General features: G+C 38.1%; 2 non-coding genes across 2 annotated transcripts; both read right to left on the minus strand.

Annotated features, from left to right (window-relative positions):
* Positions 1-3048: 3048 nt before the first annotated feature.
* Positions 3049-3196, minus strand: LOC144236809 (small nucleolar RNA SNORA79). The gene has a single exon (XR_013336658.1). It is a non-coding gene; the product is annotated as a small nucleolar RNA SNORA79 (small nucleolar RNA).
* A 2548-nt stretch (positions 3197-5744) lies between these two features.
* Positions 5745-5821, minus strand: LOC144236810 (small nucleolar RNA SNORD126). Its single transcript, XR_013336659.1, has one exon. It is a non-coding gene; the product is annotated as a small nucleolar RNA SNORD126 (small nucleolar RNA).
* Between the last annotated feature and the right edge of the window lie 13999 nt (positions 5822-19820).

The raw sequence follows: 19820 nt of genomic DNA on the forward strand, positions 1-19820 counted from the left end.
CATATGCTCAAGGGTCATTTTTTAATCTTGTTTTCATTTTTTGCCCTTATGATGGCAGTAAAATGGCATCTCTATGTTTTAAAGTGCACTTTGATTACTACTGAGATTAAGCATCTTTTCAGGTGACAGACTACTCAGAGATCCTCATGTGTGAATTACTCATTATTTTCCTTTGATCACTTTTAGATTTATATGGAGTCCTTTGTTGATTATATGGCATGCAAACCTAAGTCTGAATTTTAATGTACACAAATATATATCAATCTTTCCTTTCTGTGCTTATGTCTATTCCAATATCATCATATTCCTTGTTTTTCTATAGGTTTAAAGTTTTGCTTTTCATTTATAAATCTTTAATCCACTCTTCCTAATAAAAGGATCTCGATAAATTGTACAATTTGTGCTTACACATCATTTATACTATTTATTTATTTTTAACCATGAGACTTTTTTTTTGGATTATAATATATATATATTTGTTTTTTTTTTTACAAATAGTTTATTGTCAAATTGGTTTCCATTTANTATACTATTTAATTACAGGTTATCTTCATGTTTCAAAAATATTTTTTTTTAATTTTTTAATGTTTTCTTTATTTCTGAAAGAGAGAAAGATAGCATGAGCAGGGGAGGCTTAGAGAGAGAGGGAGATACAGAATCCGAAGCAGGCTTCAGGCTATGAGCTAGCTGTCAGCACAGAGCCCGATGCAAGGCTCGAACCCATGAACCATGAGATCATGACCTGAGCCGAAGTCGGACATTTAACTGACTGAGCCACCCAGGGGCCCCTCAAAAATGATTTTTTATCATAAAGTTTGATATTGATCTTGTGTAGATATTCTAAGTAAGTATCAGCTATACTATTTATATGCCACGTTTCTCTAAAAATTTGAAGACAGTCATTTCCCGTTATTGAATCTTAGAATGTTAGTATGATCTACTCTAAAACTAATTTGATACTTATATGCATTTTAATGGAAGAATCTTAATCTTTTTAAAAAAATTTTTAACATTTTTATTTATTATTGAAAGACAGAGAGAGACAGAGCATGAGCATGGGAGAGGCAGACAGAGGGGGAGACACACAATCTGAAGGAGACTCCAGGCTCTGAACTGTCAGCACAGAGCCCAATGTGGAGTCGAACTCAAACTGCAAGATCAAGATCTGAGCTGAAGCCAAACACTTAATCAACTGAGCCACCCAGGAGCCCCTGGAAGAATCTTAACCTAAAAATAGTTTTCAAATTCTAAAAGTCCAATTAAGGCTATAAATAAAATGCTCACAATAAAAGATGTCCTATTAAATATCAGTAAGTTTTTGGGGTGCCTGGGTGCTCAGTCAGTTAAGCCTTTGACCCACTTCAGCGCAGGTCATGATCTTATGGTTCATGAGTTCAAGCCCTGCATTGGGCTCTCTACCGTCAGCAGAGAGCCCAGTTTGGATCCTCTGTCCCTTTCTCTGCCCCTTCCCAGCTGGTTCTCTCTCTCTCTCTCTCTAAAAATAAATAAACTATTAGATAAATAAGTAAATTATAGGAAGCTCTTATATAATCATTCTTTACATACCTAGGTTGTTTTGGCAGCATTCTTCATGGACTCTTAAAGGATCAAGCATCATAATCAAAGTAATCTCTACATCCAACTTGGGTCCTGAACTCACAACACCAAAATCAAGAGCGACATGCCCGAACGATGAGCCAGCCAGGCACCTCAAGTATTAAGAGGTTTAAATAGACTCGGGGCGCCTCGGTGGCTTAGTCGGTTAAGCGTCCGACTTTCGCTTGGGTCATGATCTCGCGGTTCGTGGGTTCGAGCCCCGCGTCCGGCTCTGTGCTGACAGCCAGCTCAGAGCCTGGAGCCTGTTTCAGTCTGTGACTCCCTCTCTCTGACCCTCCCCTGCTCACGCTGTCTCTCTCCCTCTCTCCTAGAAATAAATAAAACATTAAAAAAAAAAAATTTAAGAGGTTTAAGTAGACTCATTGGTACCCAGGTGTATCTATGTATACAATGTACCTATATATGTGTATTTTTCATCAGAGTCAAAATTCAAGTCCCAATTATTACATGTCAATAAATGTCTTGCCAAAATGCCATTAAAAAGGGTGCCATTTTGGGGCGCCTGCGTGGCTTAGTTGGTTAAGCGTCCGACTTTCGCTTAGGTCATGATCTCGCGGTTCGTGGGTTCGAGCCCCGCGTCGGGCTCTGTGCTGACTGCCAGCTCAGAGCCTGGAGCCCGTTTCAGAGTCTGTGACTCCCTCTCTCTCTGACCCTCCCCTGCTCATGCTGTGTCTCTCTCTCTCCTGGAAATAAATAAAACATTAAAAAATTAAAAAAAAAAAAAAAAGGGTGCCATTTTCCAGAAACTTAAAAAAAAAAATCTAATGGAGGTTTCACTTCACATATTTTTGAGTATCTATTCTAGGCCAAGTGTTACAGATAAGAAAGTTTTCCTGCTTTCATGGAGTTTACAATCTAGCAAATAATCTACAAATGATAAGAGGAAATATTTTACTATAATTTTCTTGTATTTCTTTTAAAAAATTTTTTTTAATGTTTATTTATTGTTGAGAGAGACAGAGACATAGCATGAGCAGGGGAGGGGCAGAGAGAGAGGGAAATACAGAATCTGAAGCAGGCTCCAGGCTCCTGAGCTGTTAGCAAGGGCTGGATGTAGGGCCTGAACTCATGAACTGCGATATCATGACGTGAGTCGAAGTCAGACGCTTAACTGACTGAGCCACTCAGGCACCCCAAAAAAGACATTTTAATACTAACCTAAAATGTGTAAACAACCACTCAGTAGAAAACTGATCAGTAGAAAACTGATTAAACTTAAAAAGTAAACATGAATGACTTCAGAGTATAACATTTCAGAAACTCTCAATTTACTAGACCGTTTTCTTTCATAGCCCGAGGTCAGTGGTATTCAAATACTACTGCAGCCAAAGGATTCTTGATAAACTATATCCTTATGTTTTATTATTAGTTTTGTTTTATTTTTCAATCACAGGTACATTTTCTTAACTTAGAATCACCACCTGCTTTGTAAATTGTTTGACTCCGCAAAAATCAGAAGACACTAACGGACAGCCAACCCATCCCCATGGTGCCCTGAGTGAAGACAAGTCAGTTTACATTTATGATGGACTAAAATCCCACTACCTAAGGCTCCAAGCAGTGAGAGGAACAGCCATCAAAATTTATCTCTAACCATTTTAATAAATGTTTTAGCAAACATTTATAAAAATAAAGATATCAAGTCACTTCTTTTTTTCAAGTCACTCTTTTTTATTTTTTTTATTTCTGAGAGAGAGACAGCATAAGCAGGGGAGCATCAGAGAGAGGGAGATACAGAATCTGAAGCAGGCTCCAGGCTCTGAGATAGCTGTCAGCACAGAGCCTGATGTGGGGCTCGAACCCACGAACCATGAGATCATGACCTGAGCCGAAGTCGGACGCTTAACCGACTAAGCCACACAGGAGCCCCTCAAGTCACTCTTTTTTTTTAAATTTTTTTATAGTTTATGTATTTTTGAGACAGAGAGACAGAGCATGAGTGGGGGAGGGCCAGAGAGAGAGGGACACAGAATCTGAAACAGGCTCTAGGCTGAGCTGTCAGCAGAGCCTGATGCAGGGCTCGAACCCATGAACCGTGAGATCTGACCTGAGCCGAAGTCGGAAGCTTAACCAACTGAGCCACCCAGGTGCCCCTCAAGTCACTCTTAATAGGAATCACTACATCTAAAATTTTTAAGTCAGTTAAGAGCTAAATGAACCATTAAGTATCATCTGCTCCAACTAAAAGACAAAATGAAAAATAGGATGATAAACAAATTGGTGCCAAAACAAGATCAAACAACTAAAGAAAATGTTATTGGAACAATTACATAGAGATACATACTATAGTCCTTATTACCATACTTTGCCTAATTCTAGAACTAAATTAGGCTTCATGTGCTGGAGATAAAGATGTCAGAAACTGCCAGGTAGTATAGTCTAAGATAAATATGCATATGGACTTTGATGATAAAACAGCTAATACCTAGGGGCACCTGGGTGGCTCAGTCGGTTAAGTGTCCGACTTCGACTCAGGTCATGATGTCAGAGTTTGTGAGTTTGAGCCCCCATCAGGCTCTATGCTGATAACTAGGAGCCTAGAGCCTGCTTCAAGACTCTGTGTCTCCGGCATTCTCTGACCCTCTCCTGCTCGCATTCTGTCTCTGTCTCAATAATAAATAAACATTAAAAAAAATTTTTTTTAAAGTAGTATCTATCTGATGGGGCGCCTGCATGGCTGAGTCGGTTAAGCGTCCAACTTCAGCTCAGATCATGATCTCACGGTTCGTGGGTTCGAGCCCCGCGTCGGGCTCTATGCTGACAGCTCAGAGCCTGGAGCCTGTTTCGGATGCTGTGTCTCCCTCTCTCTCTGACCCTCCTCTGCTCATGTGGTCTCTCTCTCTCAGAAATAAATAAAACATTAAAAAAAATAAGTAGTATCTATCTGAGCAATCACTATATGCTTAAGCAGTGTTCTAAGGCCACAAATTTATTATCTGATCTTCAAAGTGAAGTACGATTCTTTCGTATCTGGCACTATCATTCTCATCTTCTAAGATATTAAGACACTGAGATGTGAAGAAACTTGCCAAGGTTACATAGCTGTTTAAGTGACAAAGGATTGGTTTGAACTCAGTCTGACTCTAGAATCCATGCATATGTATTATACTGTGCTACCTCTCAACAGCTTTGACTTTCTAATCAATTAAATTTGTAGCAACCTAGCAACTGGCCATGAAGCCACAAAGTTGAAATTTTCAAAGATTCATATGTATGTCAAAGCTTCTCAATTTCAACATAAGCCTTACCACAAAAGAAATATGCTGTCATCACCTGTTGTATATCCAGGACTTATTACACCCAAGAATTCCAAGCTGGGAAAGAAGGCAAACTCAGATCTAGTTTCGGTCTCCTGAAATGTCATTGCTGCAAAAAAGACACAGCCAAAGCTAAAAACTATTTCAAGTACTAATGTAACTTTCAATTATCTGCATTTCCTGGATTTCTCCCTCAGATGTACCCCATTCTCTGCTGAAGCATGCAGGCACAGATAAAAAGAATAGAAGCCTGTTCCATGTAGGTTCAATTAATACAATGCATGAATAAAATAAAGTCAGAAAACACAGGTTAAAAGGATCACCCTTAGAGCCCAGTTCTAGAAACAATAATCCCTAGTATTTGAGTATATCCTTTCAGATAATTTCTGAAGTAAACATAAGTATATGAAAATATTTAAGCATAAAAGGGATTACACACACTGCTCTATAACTTGTTTTTAACTTAATGTATCTTGAATATCCTTCCATTTCAAAAAAGATAAACCTGTATCATAACTTTAAGTGACTATATAGTGTTGAATTTTATGACAAAATTGACTGAACCAACTCTGAAATTCTCTTAATCTTATATATAAATTAATAAAACAGTGATTAGTTAAACTCTGCCAAGTAAAGTGAGTGATAGAATTATACCAGTTATCAGTACTTTTTCTGTAGTGTTTGAATGTTTAAAGATTCTTGACGCTGGTTCTATCTATCTCAAGAAGATATCACAAAAGATCAAAGCACAAGGAAGGGTTGTAGTGTCAGATCTGTAATTCAAAGACTTAAGAATTACCTGGGACTGGAGGGCTAGATCCTAAGAATTCCAAGAAGCAGAATGCAATTCTAGGTGTTTGCCCTAGCTTTAGTCTGCTCAGAGCATGTGTTTAATCAGGGTGATCAGCTGAAACACGGACTTAACATGCATTTCATCATGGCAAACTATAAGTGACAGATGAAGGGCAAACCACCACAGGCTCCCTGTCTCTAACTAGGAGAACACTCTTAAGGTTATAACTAAGGCTTTTTTTCAAACTGCCGAATTCCAGCCACGAAGGACACTGAGCCCCACAACTTAGTAGATGATTAGAAGAAATCCAAATCAAGTAAAAATACTTTTCTGTTACACTTACCTCTGTTATCAAATGAATCAGCTTCTATCTAGGAACTAGTTGAAACACACAATCTACCAACTATCTGAGCATCATCTTTCCAAATGCATCATCTCTGGAAAATAAAGAGTAAACAATAAAGGTTATGATTACAGGACTTGAATGCATCCCAGCCTATTCCCAAGCCATATTCCTATAGCCTCAAGGGAAATTAACCTCAAGGAAAACTTCATTCTTTATATCAATTTCCAACCAGTAATATAAATTGACCCATCTATTTGGAGAATGTCATGAAATGCTCAAACTCAGTACCACATTAGGGCAGGACTTCTTATACAAGCTCAGCTTCCTGTATAAATTTAAAAGTTTGGGTAAAACTGTACAATAAATCTCACCAAACTCTGAAAGGTTCTTGTAAATAGTCTCACAATAAGAGAACAGTATGCAAAAGGAAGGAGGCATGTGCTGGCTGCAACCACCGCTTTGTAGCTATGGGAACAAATTCAGCGAGATGGAGTATAAATGTCATGGGTTACTGCCAACCTTTCCAAGTCCACAGGGTGTGTAACTACAGAAAATACTTGCTACCAGTCGTTAGATTCACAAAATCCTTTAAGAAAAAAAAAAAAAGAAAGAAAGAAAAAAGGGGCACTTGAGTGGCTCCGTTGGTTAAGTGTCCGACTTCAGCTCAGGTCATGATCTTACGGTTTGTGAGTTCAAGCCCCATGTCAGGCTCTGTGCTGACAGCTCGAAGCCTAGAGCTTGCTTTGGATTCTGTTTCCCTCTTTCTCTGCCCTTCCCCTGCTCATGCTCTCTCTCATTTTTTCTCTCTGAAAAATAAACAACAAAAAAAAATTTTTAATTAAAAAAGAAGAGACACCAGGGTGGCTCGGTCGGTTAAGCATCCAACTTCAGCTCAGGTCATCTCACTGTGTGTGAGTTCAAGCCCAACATCAGGCTCTGTGCTGTCAGTTCAGAGCCTAGAGCCTGCTTTGGATTCTGTGTCTCCCTCTCTGTACTTCCCCTGCTTAAATTGTTTCTGTCTCTCAAAAAAGAAATAAATGTTAAAAACATTACAAAAAGAAAGAAAAAAGAAGGAAGGAACCAGTAACTCATAAGATAAATAAAGTAATCTTGGGCCAGTGGCTGACTCAGTAAAACATTCAACTTGATCTCAAAGTTTGAGTTCAAGCCCCATTAAAANAAAAAAAAAAAGTAATCCAAAATAGTTAACTTTTTTTCAAAGCATGTTTCAATTTAATTTCAGACAATACTGATTTTATTTGTTTACTTTTGGTAAAAATTTATCACAATAAACTAAAGAAAACTTTTCCTGACATAGCAAAATTGAATTAGCATCATGTAGAGCCCAAGGTGACCACAAGATGGCAATATAAGAAAAAGCATAATTTCCTTTTCCTAGGATTCAGTATAATCTAACCTTGAGGTGAAACAGCCTAGACACAAAGTTCATCACTTCAGGCAACCTTCAGACTATTCCCTATTCACCAAATTATTAACTAGGAAGTTTCTTGTTTTATATTTAATGATTTTTTAAAAGTTACTAACTAAAAATAATATATTTTTATGTTCCTGTTCATACAGCAATATTAAGACTTAAAAATCCATAACCTCAGATACAATCTAGTTAGAAAGACAAGACTGATGAATATTAATGTCCATGGGAAGTACCAAAAAGTGGTACAGCAAGCAATGTTAAGAATAAGAACCATTGGTCACACAAGTCTTCATGAAGAAAAAAAGATCTTGAATGAGCCTTAAAATTGCACTTAAAATAATACCATATTCTTTATTTGAAAGTTGCTAAGAGAGATCTTAAAAGTTCTCCTCACAGGTGCCTGGGTGACTCAGCTAAGCATCCAACTCTTGATTTTGGCTTAGGTCATGATCTCAGTTTTTGAGTTCAAGCCTAGCGTTGGGCTCTGCACTGACAATGCACGGCCTTATTTGAGAGTTTCCTTTTCTCTATCCCTCCTGCACTAGCACTCTCTCTGCCTCTCTCAAAATAAACTTTAAAAAAAAGTTAAGTAAAGGGGTCCCTGGGTAGCTTAGTTGGTTAAGCATCTGACGTCAGCTCAGATCATGGTACCACAGTTCGTGGGTTCAAACCCCACATCGGGCTCTCTGTTGACAGCTTACATCCTGGAGCCTGCTTCATATTCTCTGTCTCCCTCTCTCTGCCTCTCCAGTGCTCATGCTCTGTCTCTCTCAAAAATAAAATAAACATAAAAAAAAATAAATAAAAATTCTCATCAAGAAAAAAAATTAAACTATCCAATAAGTAACACCACATACAGCCATTAAATTTTAAATTAAATTCCTCAGTCACATTTTAGTTGCTCAATAGCCACGTGTGGCTAATGGCTACCATGCCGAACAATACAAATATAGAAAGTTCTGTTGGATAGCAGTGCCTTAAAGGATGGGTTTGACTAAAATAAGCTGACAGAAACGGAAGTAGTAGCTACCATTCTTAAAAATACCTATTATCTGGAGGCAGCTGGTGGCTAAGTAGGTTAAGCATCCAACTCTTGATTTTGGCTCAGGGCATGATCTCACAGTTCCTGGGTTCAACCCCCTTGTTGGGCTCCACACTTAGTGCGAAGTGTGCTTGGGATTATCACTCTCTGCCCCTCCCCATCCCCTCTTGTGCACACACGGGCATATGTTTTCTCAAAATAAACTTTTTTTCATGTTTATTAATTTATTTTGAGACAGAGAGAGAGAGAGAGAGAGCGAGCACACATGCGCAGGAGTGGGGGAGGGATAGAGACGGAAAGGGGAGAATCCCAAGCAAGCTCCTCATTGTCAGCACAGAGCCCAGCACTAGGCTCGATCCCAAGAACCATGAGATCATGACCTGAGCCGAAATCAAGAGTCAGATGCTTAACTGACTGAGCAACCCAGGCACCCCACAAAATAAGCTTAAAAAATTCCTATTCTGTCAGAAACTTTAAAAATCATTTCACTCAAATTTTATAATTCCATATTTATAGTTAAATTTGAGGCTTAGAGAAATTAAATTAGCTAGCTATTAAGAGCTATGATTTAGGGACACCTGGGTGGCTGTCAGTTAAGCCTCCAGACATTTGATTTCAGCTCAGGTGATGATCTGAGAATCCTGAGATGGAGCCCCATGTCAGGCTCTGCAAGATGGGGTGGAGCCTGCTTGGGATTCTCTGACCCTCACTCCCCCCCCCAAAATAAGTAAACATTTTTTTTTAAAGAGCTAAGATTTAAATTCAGTTCTGTCCACTTCACCATGCTACTTCCTGTATGAAATAGGAAGCAGAGTTACAGAAGATGGTTGGTTTTAGCATATAATGAGAATGACATACTGGCTCAGTAGGTCAGAAAGAAACTGAGGCGTTTTAAGTACCTAAGAGATATAATCAGTGTTATTTTACTCCTGTCTGATAGTTGAATAATACTTTAATTATTTAAGGTGTTTTCAGATAAGCAGCATATTAGATTAACTAAGGGAACATAGGTATAAGGTTTCTTTCTACAGTTTTACCAATGACATTCTACCATATGAACTATGGTAGTAAATAGTAAATATTTCATATTTACTAAGCATTTTGGGAAATCAAGTAAATATTTTATAAATATCCCATGAACTATCAATGACCCCCTCATTTTGTCCCCTTAGAAGTAAATGTTTCTAAGTACCGGTGTTCATGGCCAGAACATACATTTTATGTATCTGAACAGATAGCTTCATGAAAACCTGATATAAATTACAAACTGATCATACCAAATCATCTGATGCTTCCGTTTTAAGATGACAATTGCCACTCAGTATTACTCAGTTCCATGCCAATTACTCAATGCTCACTGTGTGTCTAGGATTATGGGATACAACAATAACTTAAAAACCCTATCTTTCTGAGATAGAAAAGACATATACATGGGACACAGAGAACACTTTAAGGCATATCTTAGAGTTCAAGTACTTGCTTTACGGTCCCATCAGCCTTTAACCATTCCTACTGATAATGTCCAAATCTAAGCCCACTTGATTATCAGGGCATCTACAGCAGATGTTACAGAGGCTTTCACAGTGCCACTTTTGGGCTGGCACATAGGATTTTGAAGACCCAGGCCTTCTTTCATCCATGGACTCCATTTTCAACCTGAAGAAAAGGAAAATACAAAATTCTATATAGGAATTAAATGCTAAACTGTCACTTGGCTAGTTTTCTTTTAGAGATAGCTCTACAAAGCACTGCTATCAGAAAAGATTCCAAGTTTTGTTTCTCACTCACTGTAAGGTATTTTACCAAAATGCCAATTGTTTTAGCCTCAGCTCAGGTAGAATCCACTCAGAGCATATATAAAATAAAAGTGAGGAGCTGAGAAACAGACTAACCATGCAGCTCATACCAAGAGACACTATTTTCACCTGGGTCACAAATGAAAATATAATACCTGAGGGCTTTGGATCACAACAGCAGGAAATAACTTGAAATCAGAATATAAGAGGCAGTAAATCTTCTCTGTTAACTTGATATTTTATCTACTTCATAATACTTTATCTCCAAGTTTATAAATCCCTTTCTATATAATATTTCCTCATTTCACAAATAGTAGGTCATCTCCATCTTACAGGTCTGCAAGCACGGTTTGGAGACTAAATGGCAGGTACCTTAATGGTTAACATAATGGATTTTGAAGTCAGACAAAACTGGACTTGGAGCTTGACTCCCTCACCTATTTGCAACTTCTCTAAGCCTCAGTTTCCCTTTCTGTGAAATGAGGACAAATACCACACACCTGTTGGTTGGGTAACCAACCCAAGTTGCACAGTAGCTGACATGAAGCTCAATTGTTTAACATGTTGTTTCTATTATCAGGTGTCCAAGCTCAACCAGCTAATGAGTAGGAATGGGGATATTCTCCCTAAAAATTCCACTTTTCATAATAATCGTGAAGCCTGGAAAGTCACCCACATCACTAATAAGGCTGCTTCCAAATCCAAGACTCTCCTAACTGGAAAACTACACGTTTCACAAGACGTGACCTTAGCCTTTTAAGACTTGGGGGGGAAAAAAAAAGCTCCGGGGGAATTCCCAGCAGCTTTTGTTTTCATATTTTCATCCCCCAAAAACATTTCTGTCTTCCCTAACTTAATGGTAAAATATGAGTTTATTCACTCACACCACTATTTCAGGAAGATATCCAGTATGCATTTTGTTAACTAAACACTGAAAACATGCTCCTTCTGCCCTCATGAAAACAAAACCACGTGGTTTCTCTGGCTCTTGCTGCCATTCCTTCTCAAAGTTAAATATGTGTTCGCAGCAAAATAAACCATTCCTTACTTAAACTGAAGTGGGCAAAGATCCATTCACATTAAAGCCATCAGTGTGGTTTTGTTTTTGACAGAAAATCCTTTATTGCTCAATCAAGACATTAATGGTGTTGGCTGGTTTCTGGTTCTCACTCTGTACAAAATAAATATAAGTGGGGCGCCTGGGTGGCTTAGTCGGTTAAGCGTCCGACTTTCGCTCAGGTCATGATCTCGCGGTTCGTGGGTTCGAGCCCCGCGTCGGGCTCTGTGCTGACTGCCAGCTCAGAGCCTGGAGCCTGTTTCAGTCTGTGACTCCCTCTCTCTCTGACCCTCCCCTGCTCACGCTGTCTCTCTCTCCTAGAAATAAATAAAAATATTTAAAATAAATAAATAAATAAATATAAGTAACAGGAAGCACTGCATGTTTAGAGTCCTTATAAACAATGTATCAAAACCCAGCTGAACTGTGGCATATGACAACTGACATATACAAGGTTATTCGTTTTGGGGGAAACAATAGGACTGTAAACTACCTAAACGTTGACCAATAAAGGTTAAATAAATTATGGTATGCACATACATTAGATTAGTATGTAACTAACATCATAAAGAATGTGGATGTTCTTTATTCGTTTGGAAATCTGAAGTGGGAAAGAGAGTATGTAAGAGGGGAGGGTAAAATACATATATCTGCCTAAACTTACAAAAAATATCTCAGAAAGGATATACAAATAAATGCTGTTATTGGGGAGAGGAATTAGGTGGCATAGGAGACTTCATGATATACTTTGATCCTTTTAATTGAACCATGTGACTATATTACTTTCCAAAAAATAACATTAATTTAACAATAAAGCTTGAGAATTATAAGTATTATGAGACGTCTACAACATTCTATTACTACATTCCATCCACTAGTTTATTTCTTTCATACTTCTGCCTGTAAGAATGAACACATACATTATATTCAAACTAATGTATATCAAGTAGAAAATAATGGGAATCTATTTACACTCAAGGTAACTAGGCAAAACTTTTTATAAGAAAAAAGATATACAAAATAATTTTTTTGCTTACTTCTAGAAGGTGTCCAACATTTATTATAATGCCGGGCCTTTGTATATTTTGATTTTCAAAAGCAGGGCCTCATAGTGGTCCACTGAACTACCCAAGGTCACTGGAGGAGCAAACTTTAGTGCTAGAATTTGATTTGGCCTTTTCCTGAGCTAAGGCCCCTGACTTTTTCTTTAGTAGGTCTTAGGCTTTTTAGGGCACCCTCACTACAGTGGCGACATTAAAATTGGGAGCTCCTCTGAGGGCTCATTAAAATCACCTAACTTCAGAGCTTGCTGCCTAGGCTCACTAAGAAAGCCATAATGCTCTGAGCAAAGACCAGGGCAAAGACAACATTCGCTACAGTTCCCACAAACCCAGTGAGGACCTGGGCCCTACAGACACGAGAGAATTAAAATGTACTAGTCTGAACCTCCTCCCAAGGTCTACCCTCTCACCCAGGGAGATCTAAGTCAAAACAGCATCGGGATAATAACAGTACCTTTCCCTCCAAACAAAATGAATCCAGGTATTTTTCAGGAACACAGGCACTCTGTACATGAAGCAAAGTCCATTGTTTCTGGGTCACCAGGTCTCAGGGAGGGCAGACCCAGCACTGCAGAGGCCCACGTGGACATAAGCCAGGCAGAGCATTTCACTGCCCTCCCCCAATCTCCACACAGCCAAAATTAATCGCCTGTGACTCACACACTCTAATGTTTGTTTGGGGGGAAAAAAAAAAAAAGGCCTGCTATCAGGATATAGGGCTGTAATGGAAGAGAAATTCAGAACAATTAGGGAGCAAAATTAAGTGCATACTCACCAGCCCACCACCAAAAGGGAGAGACTAAGTGGAGAGACAGGAAGTGGCTTTGAGAAGTGGCCTGAAAGCCTGATTGGCTAATGAGTTAAAAGCAAATTCCCTCCTCCTTTACCTTAAAAGGTGCAGAAATGATACAACCCCTCCCTCACCTTTTTGTCTCTTTTTAGAACAGTGATGCTATATGCACTATTTTTAGAATGACCTTTTTAAACCAAGTTTCCTTTTGAGTTCAAGTACTTAACGCAAGCAAACATAGGCTAATTTAATCTACACACATTCTCTTTAGATGGCCCTACTGTAAACAATTTTGTTCCTTTAGGATAATCTCCTAACCTTTGAGGATCTCAATAAGGTTAATATATGCAAAATAACAGGTTTCATTACAAACAATCTAGATCCATTCAAATTAGAATTTACCTTCAGGGTAATATTCCAGTTAAGCTGTGTGCGTAAAAGATAGGTGTGGTTAGGAGTTTATGCTTTGAAGTAAAATGTAGTATAAACAAACCTTATTAAACTAACCTGTATCTTTGTAGCCATTTCTTCACCAGTTTCTACTACTAGTTCAAAGCCCTTTGTCTTTTGTCAATTCTTCACAAATTTATTGTGTCTTTGTCTAAATGTATAAAAGCTTCCTGTTCTGATCACTTCAAGTCTTCATTCTCCTGTGAAGGTGCCCACTTACATGTAAGAATTCAATATAATTTGTATGTTTTTCTCCTGTTATTCTGTCTTTGTCAGTTCAATTTTCAGATCCTGCCAGGGACTCTAAGAAGGTTAAGGAAAACTTTTTCCTCTCTTAGCGTAGCAAATGAAAATCTCTATTTCAAGGTGCCGCACAAGGATATTCTAGGACATTTCACATAAATTGTGATAGTTTCCAAGATACTTTCTAGCTGCACAATCTGGAATAAAATTCTTAAACTCTCTGCGACTTAATTTTCTCATCTGTACCATGGAGATAGTAATAGCTACCTCCCTAACATATATACAAATATATATGAAAAAGTCTAACAAAATGACCGGTCGTAGTACATGCTCAATTTATGTTCTCCTTCCTTCTTTGCTCATTCCTCATTCTTATATACAGAGGAAGTGAAAAAGTAAATAACTGCTTGCATGACTTTACTTATAAACTTCTATTTGTCTACACAGCATACAATTCTTTCTAGATATAAGAAGTCAATGGAATTTAGTTTTTGCTCCTAAATTCTGTGATTACAGACCTACACTCACGCATAATTCCCTGATTCTTAAAGTAACAAGATTACTTTGCAGATTTTCTTCTCCAATAAATGATACGAGCGGATCATTTTGGAACCTTAGAAAGATGAGTATAGGGCTCTCGGAAATCACTGTGGGGAAAAACAAGCTACTTTAGTAAAGTGCTTTGGAATACCAAGATGACATATAAAGGCAGAGATGCACTGACCCTATGTGTTTCAAGGGTGGATAGGAAAGGCTGCCCAGTCTCTCAAGTGGATTCCTGGAGAAGGGAATGCCCCTCCCCCCAGCCCTATTTTTGGATAATTCCCTGGAGAGAGAGGTTGTTGTCCTTAATAAGACACTGGGAAACAGCAGTCTCCCTACCCTCCACACACACTCTAAATTTGTGGAAGAATTCATGTCAGTTACATATTTATAGTTACCAAATGATATAAAGATTATACAGTATCACAGATTTAACCCATTATCCCCAATTCTTGATGTTACCATTATAAACAGCAAAAGAAAGCAAATAAATTTCTCCCCAAATCACCCTTTTTCAGAAACCTCCTTTCTTAGGCCCCTCTCTAGTCACCTCTGTGGCAGCTACTCTGCTCATCTCTCTTGCTCCACTTAATACTTCTCTTCATCTCTTCCGCACTTCCATTCTTCCACAGAACACATCTTACATAAAGTCCTTGAGACCTTGAGACACTCCGGGTCCCTTTGCCTTAATCACAATCCTTCACCAGGTTTTTCAGCTGGTTCCTTCCTTCCTCTCTGGACTTAATTACAAGTCCATCTTCCCGTTCCCATCTTATCCCATCAGTAGCCATGCTGTTACCTTTTCTCTTTCTTCCCCGTCGGTAAGGCTCTGCAGGTCTTCTGAAAATCTGCTACTATTTCATTTCCCAAAAATTGAACAAATTTATGATGCCACAACAATATGAATATTGCTGCTATGCCCACGGAAGGCACACAAAAAATATCTTAACGATTATAAGTCCAAGCAATACACTCACACTTACATTCTGCAAATACAACTGTTAAAATTTTTTATCCTTCTTTTCCCCCTTTCTTTTCCTCATCCTCTCTCTTCCTCTCCATTTTTCTTCTGCTCCTGCTATTTCTCCCTATATATTGTATATATCCTGGGATTTCAGAAATTTTTTTAGATACTACTTCTATACCTTCTCAGAACCCAAATAAAGAAAATAAAATCATACTTATTTCTAGATGGTTTCAGCCATTTGAGGTTTGCATGATCTTATGTATGAACTAAATGATTCTTATCCAGGCATGGGAACTAGTTACTCAGCCCAATGGGATACAAACCTAAACTAGTCATTAGGAAGAGTCCTTTTCTACTTTAAAGACCTATCTGTTTAATCTTGGGCATCCTAAATCCATTTTTCACACACTTTACTTTTTGAAATATGTAGACTTTCCGAGAAATTATGTATCTTTTATGTCTAGCTTGATTAGTCAATTTTCCTGTCATTATGACATGTTAAAAAATGTAAATAAATCTTAGGAATATCACATTATAATCAGTAATACTATCTAAAATGTTCACTTTCCAGGATATGAAGTCTTGATTGGCATTGGTTCTTCTCTCTAGTTACAGTTATTTTGACAAATTTATCCTTTTTTCCCATCATTTTTTCCTTAATGTATCTTCAGTGTAGTATAACAATTTTAAGTGCACAAAAAACTAGAGAAAAGAATATAATGGACACCTCTACATAGATTACCTAGATTTAACAACTGTCTGTATTGTGCCATATTTGCTTCATTTGATTATTTTGGCTGAAGTATTTCAAAGCAAATTCCAAATATCATGACATTTCACCCTTAAGTACTATCGCAGGCATGTTTTAAAGGAACTTTTTAAAAATCACAGCTACAATACCATCACCACATCTAATAAATAATCTAATACTCAGTTCATATCTCCATACCCTCCTGCTCTCAAAGGGCTTTTTCTTGCTGGCTTAGTTAAACCAGCATCCAAATACCAAACACTGCATTTGGTTGTTACACTTCTAAAGTCTCTTTTAATATAGAACAGTGCCAATCGTATTCTTTTTTCTTTTAACAATAACTTGAAGAGACCAGGCCAATTGTCCTGTAGAATACTAATACTTTGCATTTTTATGCTATGTGAGCCTCAACAATTTTTCCATGTCCTTGCTTTTCATATTTGCAGTTTATTCATATCTTTTTTCCAGTTATCTACAGACGATTTGGTTTCTCTTATGACTATAAGATAGCTCTTTATGTGTTAAGTACATTGAATTCAATTTTTTTTTTAAATTTAAATCCTCTTTTTTAATGTTTTATTTATTTCTGAGAAAGAGACAGCGTGAGCAGGAGAAGGTCAGAGAGAGAGGGAGACAAAGAATGCGAAGCAGGCTCCAGGCTCTGAGCTAGTTGTCAGCACAGAGCCCGACATGGGACTTGAAACCACAAACCGCGAGATCATGACCTGAGCCAAAGTCAGATGCTTAACCGACTGAGCCACCCAGGCACCCCTAAATTCAAATTTTTAAACACTGTAGCTTTCTGTTGGGCATTGTCTAAAATTCTTTCATTTTCTTTTTTAAGAATAAATAGTCAAATATGTTATTTTCCTTTGTTTTCTTGCTTTGTTTAAAAACGGCCTAAGAGGGGCGCCTGGGTGGCTTAGTCGGTTAAGCGTCCGACTTTCGCTTAGGTCATGATCTCGCGGTTTGTGGGTTCGAGCCCCGCGTCGGGCTCTGTGCTGACTGCCAGCTTGGAGCCTGTTTCCGTCTGTGACTCCCTCTCTCTCTGACCCTCCCCTGCTCACGCTGTCTCTCTCTCTCCTAGAAATAAATAAAACATTAAAAAAAAAATTTAAAAACGGCCTAAGAAAATTTTCATTCAGCACACATTTGTTAAATAGTTTCTTCTGGTTATTGATGATATGTTTTAATACTATTTTGGTTATGCTTACTTTGTATCTGACTATAAAAAGTTATATCTTCAAAATATATCTCAGTAATTCTCACTCTACCATAAAAAATAACAACTAAATAAAGAGAAAAAAGTAAAAATAAATTTTTAGAAATGTGTGTGGGATGGTAATTACTACTAGGAAACTTGAAGAATACAATAGTCTAGTAGATAAAAATAAATTTTTGAGTTACCTAGATCTGACCTGCCTCTTATGAACTGGGTGTTATGGGCTGAATTGTATCCCCCCCCCATTCATATGTTTTATCCCCCCTCCCCCCCAGGTGCTAAGAATGTGACTGTATTTGGAGGTCGGAACTTTAAAGAAATAATTAAAGTAAAAATAGGTCATATGAGTGGGCCTTCTTCATCCAGTATTACTAGTGTCCTTGTAAGGAGACATTAGCACATAGACACAGAGAGAGGACAATGCATGGGAAGACAGGGAAGAAGACAGCCATCTACAATCTGAGAAGAAAAGCCTTAGAAGAAACCTACACTGTAGAAACCTTTATCATGGATGTCTAGCTTCCAGAATTGAGAAAATAAATTTCTGTTGTTTGAGCCACCCAGTCTGTGAGTTAGCTATGGCAACCGTAGCAAACGAATAGACTGTGGGAGCTTGAATAAATTACTTACAATTTTCTAAAGCTCAAATTCCTTAGCCATAAAATGGGGACAATAATAATACCTACCTTGTAGGGTTGTCGTAAGAATTAATATACGTAAAGCTCATAGCATAGTAAACATCAAATAAATCTTAGCTATTATCATTTTGAAGATTAAATGAGGTTATGCATGTTAAAACATGTCTTTACTTCACTCTGTCTAGTACCAAAGCTCTGCTGAGTAGCAGCTAGTTTTAATAAATTTTCCATTTTTAGAATACTCTCCTATCTCTAAACTAATGCCTTTTAGAGCACTCTAGCTTATTTGTGCCATAAGTAAGTTAGATGCAACAGATTTTGACCTAGCAAGGAAAGAAATTAACCAAACCAATCTCATCCAACGAGCATTTGTTGAGCATCTACATTTTGTCAGATTTATTCCCAAGTACTTAATACACTTTGATGTTATATGAAATACTACCATTTCTTAAAAATTCTATTTCTGTTTGTCTGAAGCTCTGTTATAAAGATGCAATATATTCTTATAGGTTATTTTCTATCAGCCTTGTTAAACTTCCCTATTGAGTTAAAAATTTTATCCTGTAGTTTCTTCTGGATTGTTTATATTCACCATCAAACCACATGCAAACAATGAGAATTTTGTTTTCTTTTTTCTAAACTTTGTGTTTTAATGAGCAAAAATCTTTAATTTTAATATAATTAAATATATTAATATTTTCTCTGAAACTCGGTGACTTTTGTCTTAAGAAACCCCTTCCTTACCTCTAGGTCTATAAGATATTTGTGTGTTATTTTCTGCCAAAGAGTTTTCAAGTTTTATTTTTGAATGTTAGTCCTTAATCCATCTGTCGTTCATACACACACACACACACACACACACACACACACAGAGTAGGACAAAGCATAGCTTCTAGCCTAGCTTGCTGTGGAAACTAGCTGCCTCTCCAGCTGATCTCACACCAAGCTTGGTTTTGCCCTCATTGGTTCAGCCACTGTTCTCCCGTGTTCACTTTGTGATTCTTCAATACGGCTCAACTCAGGTCATGGACTCAATAATGAGTTCTGCAGTTTACTCTCCAATTAGAACTTCCATCCTTATAGTGGTTGTTGCAGCTGTACTTTTGCTTGTGTGATTACTTGATTAATGTCTGCCCTCAACTACACTATGAACTCCATGAAGCCATGAACTGTCTCTATCTTGGCCAAAGTACTGTAATCCCCAAACCCAGTAAGTTGTTCAATAAATATTTGTTGAAGTAATGAATATATAAATATCTCTATATCTATACATACAATGAAAATCACCAACACCAGGGTTGCCAGGTGTTGTTGACGTTAAGAATGAAGCCTCTCAGATTTAGAGGGTCTGGGATGGGGGGCGGGGATCTGAGGTCTGCTTGTTATACTTGTTAGGTGCCCGCCACCCTGAACCCCTAACATAATGTCATCACCAAGTACCTTCCTAAAATCCAGAGAACCAGCTTTCTTTGGTCTTCAAAGTCTCCCAAGATCATTAGCATTCTCATGGCTTCCCTGACCCTTGCATCCCCCTTTCCTCCCCTACCAAGCTCAACTTTCTGCTTTCACTACGCTAACTTCCACTATCAGAGCTTTCTATTCTAGAATTTGTAATTTTAACTCTCCTTGTCCTGCTTTCCCCCCCCCCCAAAAAAAAACAGGACGGGGGAGAGTAGTCTGAATTGGGTTATGAGGCCCCCCCCCCGCTAGGGGGGTACCTCACCTCAGCCATTGAACTCACTTCGCTGGCCGTGAGTCTTTTCCAAGCTCCGGCTAAGGAGGCATCCGCCAGGCCCCTCCCGGAAGGCGGGG

This window comes from Crocuta crocuta, unplaced genomic scaffold, assembly GCF_008692635.1.
Source record: "Crocuta crocuta isolate KB4526 unplaced genomic scaffold, BGI_CrCroc_1.0 scaffold175, whole genome shotgun sequence".
Lineage (NCBI taxonomy): Eukaryota > Metazoa > Chordata > Mammalia > Carnivora > Hyaenidae > Crocuta > Crocuta crocuta.